Source organism: Malaclemys terrapin, chromosome 24 (assembly GCF_027887155.1).
Source record: "Malaclemys terrapin pileata isolate rMalTer1 chromosome 24, rMalTer1.hap1, whole genome shotgun sequence".
Classification (NCBI taxonomy): Eukaryota; Metazoa; Chordata; order Testudines; family Emydidae; genus Malaclemys; species Malaclemys terrapin.
This window is the reverse complement of record NC_071528.1, coordinates 15,509,498-15,525,177: the sequence shown is the minus strand read 5'-3', so window position 1 is coordinate 15,525,177 and position 15,680 is coordinate 15,509,498. Positions and strand designations below refer to the sequence as shown.

At 51.1% G+C, this 15,680-nt stretch overlaps 1 long non-coding RNA gene across 5 annotated transcripts in view; it reads right to left on the bottom strand.

The window, feature by feature from the left end:
- Positions 1-15,680, bottom strand: part of LOC128828545 (uncharacterized) — a 107,158-nt gene that overhangs the window by 31,408 nt on the left and 60,070 nt on the right. The gene's annotated exons all lie outside the window — the stretch shown is intronic.

The window sequence follows — 15,680 nt, the reverse complement described above, 5'->3', positions numbered from 1 at the left end:
GAGTCTAAGGGGCAGGGGAAGGCTGGCTGCGTGGTTAAGACACTGCCCTGTCCTGCGATTCAGGGGATCTGCTTTGATTTGCAGTTCGGTCACTGGAACCTTTATGCGTCCCTGGGCCAGATCTCACCCCTGATCTGGGTACCATCTGGGAGCTGACCTCTTCGTAAATTGGTCCCTTAATCTCGCTGTGACTCAGTTTGCCAAGCCGTAAAACAGGGTGATCAATACTTCTTCCTTCCCACCCTTAGGCTGGTCTATTTAGACAGCGTGCGCTTTGGGCCAGGGACCATCTCTCGCTCTGTGTCTATGCAGTGCCTGGCTTGGCAGGGCCCTGATTTTGTTTGGGGCTTCTAGGGGCTAGAGCAGGTCAGTAAAACTTGGACAGGTCCATGTGCACCAGAGAACGCCGTTTCCCTGCAGTCCGAACGCTTCATGGAATCACGTGGAGTTAGCGGAAGTTATATTTGGGGGGTTCGGACACTCGAAATGTGCCGTTCCAACGTGATCGGAATGAAACCTTGCAAGGTTTCGGTTTGGTTTGAAACGACTTTGCAGTGTAGACGCTCTAACAGATCAAATCAAAGGGGTGAAACCGAATGAAACGCTTTGATCGACCCCAGACGACGTTTTTCAGGGTTTTCTCTGGTGGAGACTTTCCCAACATTCAGGTTTCACTCCGAATCGGAACAAAGACAAACCCTGGAATCTCAAAGGACTTTGTGAATCAGAACTGGCGTCTTCCGCCCGACTCCCGGGCAAACCCAGGAAAGTGAACGCGCAGCCTGAGACTAGAACACGGGAACCTCCCCATCTAGGACCACGTTTTTTTTGGAGATATCCCATCTCCTAGAACTGGAAGGGACCTTGAAAGGTCATCATGTCCAGCCCCCTGCCTTCACTAGCAGGACCAAGTACTGATTTTGCCCCAGATCCCTAAGTGGCCCCCTCAAGGATTGAACTCACAACCCTGGGTTTAGCAGGCCAACGCTCAAACCACTGAGCTATCCCTCCCCTCCATGTGCCGCTCAGATCCATGTCCATGCACAGCACTACAGGCTCTTGCGAATACCTGTCCCCTCCCTATCTACAGCTTTTATCTCCCCGTCCCTCTCGCTAGCATCTCTCTTCCCCTCTCCGTCGATCACTCGATCAACTTCTTGATTAGCTTCGCTCTCGCTTGCTCTGTCTCTTTTTATCTCCCCCGCCAGTGTTCTCTATTATCTTTTCCAGAGATCTCTCTCTCGCATCTTGCCTTCTCTAGAGTGTCCCCCCTCCCGCTTTGTGTATCTATCAGCTACCGTATTAGAGCTCCCTGGTTTCCTTTTCCCATAGCTCTCTCTCTCTCTAATTCATTTCCTGTCTTCCTTCACCTGACTGGAGATGGGGCTTGCAGGGAAGCTGCTCGGGCTGGCACTCCTACAGCGCAGCTACCAGGCCAGGAACAGAAAATCTGTCCCTCGTGTGAGCATACAAGGCCAGATTTTCCAGGGAAGCCAGGGTCACATTTTCAGCTGCTCAGCTCCCACCTAGGCTGCCGCTGATTTTCAAAAGAGATTCATAGGGTTAAAGGCCAGATGGGCCCATGATGATCCTACCCTGCAATCCCTGCATCAGGCACAGATCTGGTGGCACCCCAGGGACCAACTTCTTTGGAAAACCTAGTCCGTGCTGCCTGTAAATTCCCATTGCTTTCAGGCCCCCTTGTGGCGCTTCGTGCGCGCACAGAGCTGGGACTTTGGTATTAAACCCAGCCAGCCTCTTCATTCTGACTGCAAGCTTCCCTCAAGGGAATCAACAGTCACTTCAGGACAGAACAGTTCAGGTCCACTTCTGCATCCCCCTGTACGCGCTGCAGTCGTTCACACCGGCACCACGGGAGCGCTCGAGGGCCACTGTCCCAGAACGGAGGTCGTCTGCCCCTGCCTTGCCCTAGGGTAAACGACTACACAAGGTGCAGCGTGAAGGGTCCTCCGTGTTACTCATTATCTTAGGGCCTGACCCTAGTTGGAGTCTCCGCATGGCTTCAATAGTCTTTGGCTCCGACCCTACAGCAGAGCGAGCTCCGGCTGCGGAGGGCTGGTCGGAGTCCTTGCACAACGCGAAGGGGCGAGCACACAGGCAAAGCGCGGAGGGGTCCCATTTTCAAAAGGACTCGGCTCTGATCTAGGCACCTAGAGACCGTGGGAGTGGAGCTGTTTTGAGAGTCTGGGCCTCTGCTGGGATTGAACGTCAAAATCCCGGGGCTGGTGACACCAGGAATAAGGGCTGTTTGTTTTAACTAGAGCCCACAATAATATTTACAGGGTTGTTGTTTTTTTTAATGTAACTTTCTCAAAACATTAAAGTTTGGGGAAAAACAACCCCGATTTGCCCCAAATCACCATCACCCCAAAAGGCAAGAGCTTCTCTAAACGCCAGTGAGCCTGGACTTTATTCTGTTCATTTGGATTTACTCCCGTAAGTGGTAGCTTGTCCTGAAATTCAATGTGCCCCCTCCTTCCAGGAACCATAAAACAAAGCCCCCCTCCCCTGCACGGACCTGCAGTAAACGCTGCTGTCCAGTGGAAGTGACCCAACGCAGGGGCCAGCGCAGACCCATAGGGGTGATGCATAGGCCTCTGCAGAATGCAAATTCCACCCCCCCCCCGCAACTGGGCCCCTCTGCAGTCACCGAATAGCTCCACCCACTCCCCTTGTGAAGTGGCACCTGGCAGAGCTCATCATCTCCCCAGTCAAGGGCACCCGCCCACCCCTGCTCGTGGGAGGGGTGCGTGGACCACAAACGTAAGTTTATGACCACATGCAAATTACTTGCAAATGTGCACAGCGGCTAATTGAACAATTTGCATAAAATGTCACCCAGGGAGCAGAAGAAAACTCAGCAGGTCTGTGCAAGCTGTAACCCAGAGCATTCTCGGGGCCCATCCCCGGTTATTGGCTGGATCCCTTGGCTCAGTGCAAACACATGCTGCTAATGCTGCTCTGAAGGCCGGGGGGAAGGTGGGCAGAGGGTGGGGAGGGGATGCAGAGCGAGGCAGGGCTCAAAGGGAGCAGGACTCATTGGGCTTCCCCCCCCCCCCTCTTTCCCAGCAGCAGGAGCTGAGCTCCAGCCCGTCCCTGGAATTAAAGGGAAAAGAAAAACGTTTCTTACTTATTTCACTTGAGCAGGGAAATACAATGTGGTGATTGAAAGAGAGAAGGGGAGATAGGAGGGGAGGGGGAGAGCGGCTCAGGCCAGGGACAGATTAGCCGAGCTCTGCAGGGCTGAGTTCATTCCAGCTGGGATCTGCTCCCCGACTTGGCTCTGTGCTGATGCCACGTAGCACCCGCCCCCAAGTCCTGATTCCTAGGCTCCCCCCTCCCCTGCAGCGTTATGGGGCTCCCTCATCTCCCCCTCCTCTGCAGCATCACAGGAACCCTGTTCTCCCCCGTCTCCACGGCTACTTACGGGGCTCCCCGACTCAGCCCTACCAGGAAGAGCCACCCCGTTCTTTGGTGGCCCCCCCTTGAGCCCAGGCCCGAGGTGCCATTTGGGTCTAACACCCACTTCGTTAATCTCCTAACTAAGCGGGCAAACTAAGGAGCAGCTGGATCTCACTGGCTCGTCACCCCGGAGAAAAGTTTTCCCTTCCTGCGGCCCTGATGGGTTTTGGCTTTGCGGGGCGGGGGACGGAATTCCAAGGCCCTTTTTTAAAATCCCAATTTCCAGGAGGTTCCCATTGGTATCCACCTGGCCCCTACATGACTGGCTGCCCTGCGGGTCTGCACAGGGTCCCCCCCGGCTCAGGTGAGCAGCGATTCCAGCTGGTCCCTCCCAGCACAGGCTGGCAAACCAGGCCTCGCAGACGGCAGGGTGTTGTCTCTTTAAGTGGGCGTCGGAGGCAGCTCAGGCGGTCTTATCTGGAGCCCAGTTATGTAGGTCACATCCATCGCTCCGAGGGAATGTCGGGGGCTTTCGTCCCTGGAGATTAGTCAGAAGATAACCCCCTCCCTCAGGTGCAGCTGCCAGTTTGTATTAAATTGCTGGATGCCTTTTCGAGAGGCTGCTCCATGTGTCCCTCTGCAGCAGTGTGCATCGCGAGCAGGGGCTGCAGCCATCCAGAGGCAGAAGGGGCATTCGGGGGACGGATCCAATGGTTGCATCGCAGTCTAGTCCTCCCTTGATTTTAATATGGTGGGGAAGCATTTAACGCTCCTGGTCGCTAAACACCCAGGTTTCATTCTGTCATCACCCCCCTACCCCAAGCTTTGGAATGACACAAACCAACCCCTTTGGCAGAGTGTTTTACTGCAACGTGAGAGTTCCTGGTGGAGCAGCCTCAGGGGAATAACAGTTCCTCCATTCCCCCCTCCCCACCAAGAGATTGCCATCAGAGCCTGTCCCTCTCAGGGGGGTTTTCTCCCTGGGGTTTTGTGCAAATGTAGAAACAAGCACGGGGCCCTCTTAGCGCAGGGCCCAATTCCGGGGAATCGGTGGACTAGGCCTAAAGCCGGCTCTGTCTACCATTCTCGAACATACTCCATCATTCACTTTTGAATAAGGTCATTTCTGCGATCCTCTATCTAGCACAATCATTCTTTTGATACAAACTCGACTGATATGTGTACTTAGTCCTTTCCTGATATCCTGCTGGAAAAAACCTAGGGAATCTGTTTAAGTTTTCCATTCCATAACAACGGTGCAGGTAATCAACCTCGCTGTAATGGCGATAGTCTACAATTTAATAACGAGGCTGAAAGGGAGAGAGACGTACAATGACCTGGAATGGAACCAGGGACGCTCCATCTGGGCTGTAAACTCAACCTGGCATTGCTTAAACAAACTGCTACTAAGGAATAGTAGTAATGGACACAAACCCACCTTGCCAGGTCCTGGGTGAAGGATCACAGCAGCAGATCAAAATGGTGGAGATGAATACCTAGATGGCTCAAGTTGTCAGACCAGCTCCTGTTTTTAGTAACTTACCAGGCCCCTTAACCGGTCTCTCTGCAGCCAGGGGGGCTCACAGGACCAGCAGTTTCAAGGTCCCAAGCCGGAACACAGGATCCACTCTGAATATATCCCATTAAGCTGGCAGACCTCAGCCAACCCCCCACCCTGACACCTAAACTACAACAACTCATCCCATCTACCTCTGGGGAGCACAGTCCCACCAGTTTGTCTTTGGGCAGAGGCCTCAAGGTTCTTCCATAGGAAGGGTGATCTTACTGGAGAGTTCATCTGCAGAGACATCCCCTCCTGTTTGCAATGACGTGGACCCCAGCTCTCCTGCCAGTGCCTGGAAAACAGACCCCATCCCCAGAGTGAGAAGGGACAAAGCTGTTGCAGTTTAAAGGCATAAGGCCAGTCTGTACTGGGCTGTGGCCAGCTTGTTATTAATGTATTGCACTCCGGCTCTCTTTCCCTGCGTTGTTCCACCTTTCCCCTCCCTATAACAAACCATGGTAGATCTTTCCCTAACATATCCCCAGTGCCTGTTTCTGTCTCTCTCCCTCTTTCCCCACATTGTGTGGCTACCTCCTCTATGGCACAGTATTGTAGGTTCCTGACAAATCTGAGCGCTTCTGAAGAATAGTAGGAGCATTTTCTCTCCGGTAGCACCTAGAGGCCGCACCCAAGGTCAGGGATCCATTGTGCCAGAGCCTGTACAGACACAGTAAGAGACAATCCCTGCCCCAAGGGTCTCAAAGTCTAAATAGACAAGATGAAGAAATGGTGGAAGGGGAAACTGAGGCACAGAGAAGGGAAGGGACCAGGGAGAGAGACCATGACAGAGCTAAGAATAGAACCCATGTGTCCCAGGCTAGTGGCCTAGTCATCAGGCCACTCTCTGTTCCCCTCTTCCACCTTATAGCCTGTTGGTTTTGAGATAGGCCATCTCCTCCCCTTTAAGCTCCATTCTGACCTATCCTTCCCAGGAAAAGCATCAATCAGTAGAAGGGGCTTCATTCTTGTCAGTTTTGCTGCAGCACACAGGTTCCTAAACAGCAGCAGTGACAACTGATGAGCTCCTGGCCAGGTTTCAGTCCACTGCAGCTCAGCAAAGCTTTGAGCAGCCGTGGAGGTGCTGTAGCAAACTTTCTGCAGATTCAGGAAAACCACACTGCCCTTCTTGCACTTGGTTCATGCTTAGAAGGTTTTCTTCCCAAGAATAATGGCTAAGAGCCTCCCTTTTGGGGGGTTTCTGCAGAAGTTGCTTGCACTCACCCAGGAAAGATTCTCCTTCACCACGGGTGAGCGCATGAGTGGATTTTTCAAGCCCTGTCCCTCTCATTCACAATCACGTAACATCCCCTGTGGCAGCGACAACAATTGCATACATGGCGTGGTAATGTTAGGAAAAGCATTTTGTGGACTCTTCGCTTCCTTTAATACAATCTGCCAGGCGGGAGCAAGGAAAAGGATCCGTCACCATGTCACTAACCAGCAATCCGCAGAGCACCATTGACCCACAGACTGTGCTGGGGAGTTGGGAACATCCCAGGGGATTTAGGGCACTGCAGACCTTTCCCAAGCCTCATTGCGGGGGGGGGGGGGGGAGAACTGTGGGGAAAGCTCCTGTGTCTTTGTAGGGCAGGTCAGAGCAGGGGCCTATTGGGCAGTTGGACAGCTCCTGACACGGCAGGCAGGGCTTTGCCAGGGTATCCGGAGACGCAGGAGTGGGTCAGCCCCTGTATGTTACAGGGCAGGGCTGAGCTGGGGAGCAGCGCCCAGGCGAGATGGGGAGCAAGGGGTCCCCCATGACACTGCAGGGCAGGGCTGTGCTCTCAAACATTTTGCCCTGGGCATCTCCACCCTTCCAAATCCATCTGGCAACCAGAGCTTCGCTTGGGCCTTCAGTCACCAGCCCTGCATCAGCTGGGCTCTGACAAACAAGTTCATCGGTGCAACAGTTCAGCGCTGACACTGCTGGATGGATGCTGCCACGTTAATTGGTGAGAAATCAATGACTCAACCTCCCTTCCTCCTCCGCGCAGCTGCGGCTAAGGGGATGGGAGAGGAGGGTGAGCAAGACGGAGCCTCACCCCAGCGCTTCCCAAAAGAACACCTGAAGCCAGGCTGCCTGCGACACCCAGTCCCTTCGTGAACAGCGGACAATGCTCCCCTATGCCAGTTGCTTTAAGATGGGGCTGACGGCGGGAGGGGTTCACCGGGTCTCCCAGTGCTTCCCGCAATTGCAGAGGGCGAAGCCACACGGGGCAGATTCACCCTCGTGCACTGGTGCCCGTGCGAGGGCCTCCGTGGTGCCTTGGCTTTGCACTTGGCCCCAGTCACACCCCAACAGAAAAAAGCAATGCCGCCAAGATTGTTGAACTAAGTGATTTGCTCAGCGGCATCCCCAGGCGACCCTCATTGCTCAGCAGTGAGGCCCGTCCCACGGGCAGAAAGCCGTCACTTCACCACAGTGAAGCCCTTTACCTCCCTAGTTAATTAGAAATGTCAGTTTGTCTTCCCCCACTTCCCTCCACACTGAGATGTTAAAAGTTGCTGCACTGACAGCCCTGGGCACTGGCCCCGTCTCTCTCAGGGCGAAATCCTCCAGCCCGGTGCAGAGGAGACAGCACAAGGCCCATGCACGGCTTAAGCCTGTATTGAGGCCTAAGACCCATTTATCCTCAGACCAGGCAGTGACAGGGCAAACTCCTCCTCCATCATCTGCCGTTTACCAGGGTGTCTCAGCCCCAACCAGAGCAAGGGGAGCTGAGCTTCTCTGCTGAGTCCGGCCTGGTGTGATTCACCAACAGGACTCCATACAGGGGAAATTGGGCCAGGTTCTCTGGCCTAGTATGCAGTAGGCCAGAGACTTGATGATCTGATGGTCTCTTCTGACTTAAAAACAAACTAATCATTACACAAAGTAAAACTATTTCCCCATTCTTTCTCCCCCCTTCCCCCAGTTCTTCATATCTTCTTGTCAATTGCTGGAAATGGGCCATTTTCATTACCACTACAAACAGTTCTTTTTCTCTCCTACTGATAATAGCTCCCTTAACTGATCACTCTCCTTATAGTGTGTATGGTAACACCCATTGTTTCATGTTCTCTGTGTGTGTGTATATATATATATATCTTCCTACTGTATTTTCCACTGCATGCATCTGATGAAGTGGGCTGTAGCCCACGAAAGCTTATGCCCAAATAAATTTGTTAGTCTCTAAGGTGCCACAAGTACTCCTGTTCTTTTTGCGGATACAGACTAACACGGCTGCTGCTCTGAAACTAATCTCTGTGATCTGCATAGAGAGAGTCAAAATATTTGATGTCTAAATGTTTTTTTCTTAAATGGAAAACAGCTTGTTGAGAAAAACGGGAATTTTCTCAAAAATAAATTTAAAAAAGCCTGTTTTGTTAAAAAAATCAAGCCTTTGTTCAAAAAACTGAAGGTTATTTGGGTTTTCAGCAACTGAACCCCCCCAGGTTATCCATTTTAGGGTTTTCAGTGAAAACCTGAAAAATGCCAAAACCCATTTTTTTCCAACAAAATGAAGAAGAAAACTTTAGATGAAAACAAAATTTTCATGTGGAAAAAAGATTCCCTGTGGGCTGCAGATTTGTAAAAGTGTATTCAAGTGTCCGGCCACATGCTCTTTCTGGTACATACCCAAAACGTACAGCAACCGGCAGACTACAGGGTCAGAGCAGCTGAATCAATCCGATATAAGCAATTAGAAAATTTAGGGAAAGGAAAAAAACCTAGAATTCCTGGTTAAAACCTTTCCCTGGGGGGGACGGAGGGAGGAAAGTGCATTCAAACACCATTTTTTTCTTTTTAAATGATAAAATATCCAAGAGAAATTCAAAAGAAACTCAACCTTGTTGAGTGCATCAGACAAGATAGTGATAGTAGATAACAGTAAGAGTCTATATTCCACTGAGCTACACTGGGGGATTTCAGTATTAGCGGTGGTCTTCTAACGAATACAGAATAAAGCTTTGCATTTTGATAGGTCGCTCCTTCCATCTGTGGATCTCAAAGCACCTTCCGAATAGTCACTCCTTAACTCTCAGACCCCCGGGAGGCAAGTGTCTTTCTCACTGAATTTAAGGCACAGAGTCAGGATGTTACTTGTTCAAGGAAACAGCAAAATCCATGGGAAAGCCAGAAACAGAACCTGGGGTGATCCTGGTCCATTGAAGTCAGTGGGGAAATTCCACCTGCCTCAGTAGGGCCAGGATTTCGCCCCAGGAGGCCCAATTCCTAATCTCCTGCTCCAGCCACTAAACCCCTTTGCCCACTCAGAGCTGCAGAGATAACCGGCGAGTCCTGATTGCCCGGCTGCTGCTCTAACCACTGGACAATTGTTCTTGCCACCTCAGCAGCACTGTAACAAACAGCCGCAGGTAAACACAATTTGTGTGTGCAAGGGACAGAAAATGGAGCTGTCAGTGATGCAAGGACTTAGAAGAGATGTTTAAAATATCACCTGTGTTTGTTTTAAATGTGGGGAAATAGTTTAGAAACCCCTTTTCCCACTCGAGTGGTATCATAGTGAACATCCCAGCCAATGTTATTTAAATCAAAGCCATTACAGCACATAGTTTATATTACTATGTATATAAATATAGCTCCCCACCTACATCTGGCTAATACAAATATATTAACCAGGTTCAATGCAGAAAGATACTGAAGATAGAAAGGTCTTTGTATTATTCAAAATGGAGGCTGAGGGTCAGATTCTCGGTTGGTATAAACTGACATTGTTCCACTGAAGTCAATAGATCCTTGCAGAATTACACCCGCTGACTATCTGGCCCTGCCCTTTTGAAGATGGGATTTGTGATACAAATATATCGCTTTAAAAAAAAAAAAGGGCTTTTAAAATGAATCCACTGGAAATTTCCCCCTGGCGTGGTTGTTGCGTGTTGTGTAGCTACGTTTCGGGGAAGGGGAGAGGCGAGCTTGGGAAGAAAGGCGAGAGATGAAGGGGTATTTGCCAAAGAGAACTGAATGGGGGTCCCCAAGACAAAACAGAGCCTGGTGAAGTCAAGGGGAAGAGAAAGCAGTGGCATTTCCTACATGAAACATTTAATTAGGATGCAGGAAGGGTACGTTGGGCGCGAAGGCAGGTGGGGGACAGTGGGGGAGGAGAGCACCAAAAGAAAGGAACAAAACTACTAGTAGTGGAGGGCTTGATGGCTTAATTACCATATTCAAATCTAATTAATTCTGTTTTGCATAAAAAGGCCAAGCTGGGCGTGGGACCAGCTTTGCAGATGGCGTCTCGTGCTCAGCACCATTTTGGGATGGGCGGCCATTTTAGAGCCAGGCACGGAGGCACAAGATGGCTTCGCCCATCACGATCAGCCGAAGAGCATCTGCTGTGGGTGCCCTACTTTTGTTGGGCAGTGAGACGCCTGCTCCGCTGGCTGCCCCCTCCCACCCCAGGTCTCGGCAGGATAATAGGGAAAAGGAGCCAGCCCCTATTTCCCATGTTGGCGAGGGAGGACAGGGGCGGGGGGGGGGTGTTTAAAAGGGACACAAATGATGCAGGCGGCAAAGCGGGAAGAAAAGGGTTGGGGGGGAAGGAACAAAGCTAATGGGGCTGCGCATTTAATTAGTTGCCACTGGAGCTCCTGACGCCATCTCCTGCACCCAGCCCTGTCCTCCGGGCAGCTGGAGAGCCAAGACGGGGGGCACTGCCCCCCTCCCGCAATTCTAGGACGGATGCAGATGGGAAGCGGTGGCATCCGGGGGAGTCAGGGGTTAGTGTCGACGCGAGGATTAATCTCGCTAACGCTAGTTACTGTAAACCGGGGGGCAGGTGGACGTAGCTGCTCTCAGGACTCCAGAGTGACCACGGCTGCCATAGGACAGGTCTTTGTGAGAGCGGCCCGGGTGGCACCTGTTGGACTGGTCAGCTACCCACACGGGCCCTGTCTGGGTCTGTGAGCACCTGGGCACTGGGTGTGGTAGCGTGGCACCTCAGCGAGACGCCACCTCTCAGTCTCAAGAGAACGACACTCCCTTCCCGAATAACTGATGCTCTTGGGAGGACTCCTCCCTAAGGGCCAGCCTTCAGGAGCAGTGGGTGACCAGCGGTGTCCGGGAGCTGGAAACACGGACGCTCCCTCTGGACAGGCCGCGTCCTGCTCCCGCCGATGCTGAGTGGAGTTCTGTGGTTTATTTCCCTGGGAGCAGCTCTGGGCTCCAGAATTAGCATGGGGTGGGGGGGAGTTATTTCATCTTTTTATAAGAGCTGGGGGAGCGCATCATGACACACTGGAAGCACACTCGGACATCTCGAGCCAGCCCCCTGCTGCTGTGAACCGACGCCACTCCGCCGACTGCCACTGACTTCAGGGGAGTGACGCTGACTTGTGCCAGCCGGGGCTCAGCTCTGTGTGTTCACAATTTCCCCGCTGACATTACTGGCTTAGGGAAAATTCAAGGCAGGCTGAGCCAATGCTGTTTGCAGCCTCTGATACAGGCGGGGTTTTGCCTGATATCCCAGAAACTGATCTTCAGCTGAACCAAATGGCAACCGTTAACCTCAGAATCAGTACTGGGAAACAACCACCAAACAGCCTGCCTTGAAGTGAAAACCTGCATAATCTCTCAGGTTTCCCAGAAGATCAGACCAGTGTCATGAAATGTGAAAAATTTCCAACTTCTTGGTGAATATTTTGCATAACATTAGGGTCACCTTCCACCAGCACCCAGGCACTTCCAGCCAGTAGGATCCATTTGCTCATGATGGTCTAGTTCATTTGCTCTCCCCTTCAGAACAGGTATTAACTGCTGGGTTAACACACTGTGCAAAGTGGCTGGAGTTTTACAGACTGGATTATCACAATGGTCCCTCTTCCAGCTTTAAAATCTGCCTAAGAGCAGATATCATCCCAGACAATCGCCTCTTTTTGTTCCCACTAGGCACTGAACTCATCCCTACCCCACAAACTCTTGTGGATACAGATACATGTGCATGAAGGGTCTCCTGGAACAGACCCTGTTCCTGGCAAAGTGATGGTCAAGGTAGGTTCCAAGGAAGAATTAATTTCCTTCCCCCATGAAGGCTTGGGCATCAGGATGATCTATTCTGACAATCTAGACCCTAAGGCCTCATCTAAAGTCTACTGAAGTCAATGGAAAGACTCCTATTGGCCTCACTGGCTTTAGCTTCAACTCTTAATCTCCACCACTATCTTAATGGCGGAGGAAGCTCTCTTCTCTGGGTGGAATGATGACTAGGAAGGACCTTTCTACTAAACAGGGCAGAAGCCTTTTTTCTGGGAGGAGATTTCCCCCCTCCCCAATCACTCTCATTTTGAGGGCAGGGGCTCGGTACCTCCTCCATCCCTTCCACACACACCCCCAATGGGCATCCCATTCACCGCTCTGCCCTGGCAGGGCTCAGATGAGCTCTTCAAACAGAATCCCTTGGGAATCTGACCCTGGGGGCTCAGACAAGAATTGAGAATGCTTTGCCATCTTTTGGAAGCAGACGCTGCGACTCTGGGTAATCTGGAAAGGAAAGCTGGGATGGAGCAGGCAGTGATTTCAAAGAGAATCGTTAACGCTGGGCCTATGGTCAGGCTCGTTAGCTCAGTGAAGAAGGATGTGTTTTTCAGCTCCGAGTCCAGGGATTAAACCTAGAAAAGGAAGAGGTCTTTTGTTCCTGAAAGTGGTTGCCAGCGCTCCAGAAGGGAGAGGCAAGCTGGTAGCCTCCCGCCCCCGCCGGCTCCCAAAGAAACGTCACAGGAGACAATTCAACAAGACAAAATGGCCACCCCATTAGAAAACACTCCGCTCAGAGCCTGCAGCTCCTGCGAGACTGGCAGCAATCAGGAGCCTAGTGAAAGGCTAATAAACAAAGATGTCAAAGACTGGGACGGGTGCCAGTCCTTTGTCCTTGTCTAGACCCCGGTCCGCCAAGAACACCCAACCACTTCACGGTCAGTTGAACAAGCCGCACAGGTAGGACAGCATTAGCCTCAATCCAGAGCTGGGTTGGCCAAGGCACAGGGCGGTGACGTCCCTCACCCACACTGAGCAAACACCTTCGGAGTAGAAATCAGGCCAAGCAGCAGTCATGTTTAAAGATGGCGGCTAACAATGGCGACTGGGCCTCAGGGATGCACTCCTCTGCCTCATAAGATCCAGATTTCCGCTCTAGGGGCCTGATTTTCAGAGAAGACGAGCACCTACAGATATCACAGCCTTCAGCTGGAGCTGTGGGTGCTCAGCTGCTTCTGAAAATTAGGTCCCAGGTCAAGGAGGCTTGAAAATAGCCACTGTTAGCTGATGGCAGCTGAGATGCCTCCATAACGCAAGTCAATGGTTCTACGCCCAGGTCAAAATGGACAAATATCCACCATTCTCTTAGCAGCCGCCTCAGCAGAGTGGCCAAGGATCGACTGGGCAACAGAGACCAAGGTGGGGCAGAGGTGAGCTCCTAGCTGAGGGGGAAGCACATTGGTGTGAGGTCAGGTACTGGGGAAGCTTGCCACATTGCCCATGCTGTGTGGCACGGGAGACGGCATGCTGTACATGGACCTTCAGCCTCTCTGGCTCTCCAGTCAGCACGGAGCTCACATGCAGTTGCACAGCGGGAGAAGAAAAAAAAATATCCCTGTTACCGTGGGGTTGATGAAGGGTGACATAACAGCGCCTGCGAATCCTGCAAACGGGGGTTCTGTGTTTAGAGACACACAAGGAAAGGTGAAACTTCTTTTTCGAATGCTTTGGACAGCTCCACTGTCATGTGAAAAGTCGGAGCGTTTAAGACCCCAGGGTGTGTAGTTTTTCTCTTGACTAACTCACAGGGATCTGTTGTTGTTCAAAGAACATGTTCCATTCCCCCCTTGCCAGTGTGAAGCAAACAGCTAGGAAATTAAAAACATCAAGCCAAAAACCAAGACCAACCTGGGGTGTGGGACGGAATCGGACGTCACTCAGCTGGTAAACTGACTGCCCCCTCCATGGAAAACAAATGAAAGGAGGTTTGTGCAGGATAGGAAGGAGGGGTCTGTGAATTCGGATGGAGAGCACTGGCAGCCTGTGTGGTAGTAAAGGATCAGGAGCTAAATGCCTCAAGGAAGAAATGTTCCTTTATATATATATATATATTTAGGGCTTTGTTTGTTTCTTAGGCAGCCAGGATCAATGGAAAGTGACTTCACAGCAGAGAAATGAGGACACTGTGAGCAAGGGGAAATGGACTCATTAGGGCAGGGGGAGTTTAAGAGTTCACCTCCTCCGGAAACTTCCTCTGTGGACTGAGTTGTTTACATGGGGTTGAATTTTTCACAGGGCCAGATTTGCCAAGGCTCCACACCCACAACTGGGGCTGGACCTTCCCAAGAGCTCAGCTGCAAAAAGCGCTCGGAGACATTTGCAGCTAGATTTTCGGAAGAGTTCAGGAGCAGTGGTTGGTAACGTCCCACTAAGAAGTTTTTCCCTGGGAAAGGGGCATTAAGACTCAATGGAAATGTCTGTTTTGATTGAAAATTTCTGTTTTCTCATTAAAAAACAAAAATTTCCCAGTCACCAAAAACTGCCTTGTAGAGTTGGTTTGTTTTGCTATGGCATGTTCTGATCTCTAAACAGAGGCTGAATGCATCTGAAAATTTTGGCCTTCATTTGTGCCCAATGGGAGGGCTAGGGGGTGAAGCAGGCATCCCTTAAGCCCAGGAGGATGGAAAGGACCACCCCCTCGTTATTATTTCAGGCTGGGGTTTCTGAAGGATACTAAGCAATAGAGGGACCCAACTTCCTTTGAAATTCAACAGGATCAGACACCTAATTCCCCTGGACTTCTTGGAAAGTATTACCAGAGCTGGTCAGGAGTTTTTTGACACATTTATTTTTTCATCAGAAAATGCCAATTTGTCCAAACCAAAACTTTTTGCAGAAACGTATCGGTTTTGATGCAAATTTTGTTGGGTTCAGGATGGAATTTCTCTCTCTCTGGCCCAAAGAATATTGAACTATTTGTATAAAATGAAAACAGGAGAGACCGAGTCTATAGCCTGGGATGCGGGAGTCGGGACTTGAACCTGAGTCTCCCACGTCCCCGATGAGATGACTGCTCTGACCATCAAGCTATTGGCTGGCGTGGGGTGGGAGATTCTCTGGCTCTGAAAGGGCTAATTTTTGTTCCAATCACAACAAGAACTCTCAAAATCTTGACATTTTTCACAAATTGGAATTCTTGTTTCCAGCCAGCCCTACTCATCCTCCTCCTTCAGGACTCTCCTTTGTCATGATGCCGAAAAAAACTTGGCAATGGTCAGGCCGCAGACAAAGACGTCTGCCTGTCACCCTGACCAACACTGTCTCATTGTTTCCTTGTACTCCCCCGTCAGTCTGTCTCCGTTTGTTGTTGCTTGGTTTGTATTTAGATTGAGCGTTTTTGGGGGCAGGGACGGTCTTTTTGTTCAGGTATTCGTAAAGCGCCTGGCACCATGGGATCCTGGTCCAGGACTAGGGCTTGTAGGCACCATGATAACACAAATAATAATAATAATAATAATGAGTTCTCCCAGGTGACATTCATCCCTAGGCAGAAGGCCGTCACAAGGCCTAGATCCCTTAATTCCCATTGACATTCATGGCTGGGACTCCCAGAATCCCGCTCCCCCATCCAGGTCCAACTCCAGTCTCCACAGGCTAAACTCCTGCCCCTCCTGCTGGTTTGCTGTCATTCTGTGGCAGAGAGGGGCCTGAAAGCCAAGCTCC